The 1,074-nt window shown below is 43.9% G+C and overlaps 1 non-coding gene across 1 annotated transcript; it reads left to right on the top strand.

Annotated features, from left to right (window-relative positions):
- The first annotated feature begins 200 nt into the window (after nucleotides 1-200).
- LOC141681377 (small nucleolar RNA R71) lies at nucleotides 201-307 on the top strand. Its single transcript, XR_012558816.1, has one exon. It is a non-coding gene; the product is annotated as a small nucleolar RNA R71 (small nucleolar RNA).
- Nucleotides 308-1,074: the final 767 nt, after the last annotated feature.

Raw genomic sequence — 1,074 nt, 5'->3', positions numbered from 1 at the left:
CTTCCAGAATACATGCTACCTTCCCGGGCATCATCCTTTGAGTTGGGTTTGATGCTCATTTGCAGCCATAGTCTCAATAAGATTATAAGCCTCAATATAGCTTTTGGCCCACAAAGCACCTCCAGTTGCTGCATCGAGCATGGGCCGAGATTGGGGCCCCCAAACCATTATAGAAACCAGTGATCACCATCCAATCAAGCATACCATGATGTGGACACTTTCTCAACATCTCCTTGTAGCGCTCCCAAGCTTCACACATGGATTCTGTAGGCTGCTGCGCAAACTGAGTAAGAGCACTCCTCATAGCCGCAATCTTCACTATTGGATAGAACTTCACCAGAAACTTCTGCGTAAGATCTTGCCAAGTAGTGATGGACCCAGCTGGTTCAGAATGTAACCAGTCCTTAGCTTTATCCCTCAGTGAGAATTGGAAAAGCCTCATCTTGATAGCCTCATCAGTCACACCATTATATTTGAAAGTACTACAGATCTCGACAAAATTCCTGATGTGCATGTTGGGGTCTTCAGTCGCAGCACCTTCGAAAGAAACGGAATTTTGCACCATCTGAATGGTGCCCAGCTTGATTTCAAAGTTATTGGCCTCAACAGCCGGATGCATGATGTTTGACTGAATGTCATCAATTTTAGGCCGAGAAAAGTCCATAAGAGCTAGATCTACCGGAACTATATGATCACCCATGATTACTGGTTCTTGCTGCTCACTTTCTGTATCCGAATCTTCAAAATCAATCTTCTCCGGAATACCAAGAACTTCGTCTGTCTCCTCAGCCGTATCTAAAGTCCTCTTGCGAGTGCGAGAACGTGTTTGCATAAATGCTCGCTAAAGTACCTGAAACACAACCGGAAATAATAAGTAACAAGTCTTAATCAATGAGTCCTAATGACCACTGATGGAAAGTACATAAACTAAACAAATACGCCGAGTCCTGGCAGCGGCGCCAAAAACTTGTTAGGGCGAAAAACACGCGCTAATAATACACGCAAGTATACGCGTTCGTAAGTAATATAGAATACTTTCTATTTCGTTCCCGCAGAGACTCAGACTAATTATGT

Source organism: Apium graveolens, chromosome 8 (genome assembly GCF_009905375.1).
Source record: "Apium graveolens cultivar Ventura chromosome 8, ASM990537v1, whole genome shotgun sequence".
Taxonomy (NCBI): Eukaryota; Viridiplantae; Streptophyta; class Magnoliopsida; order Apiales; family Apiaceae; genus Apium; species Apium graveolens.
Note: the sequence above shows the minus strand (reverse complement) of the source record. Positions and strands in the feature narration are given on the sequence as shown.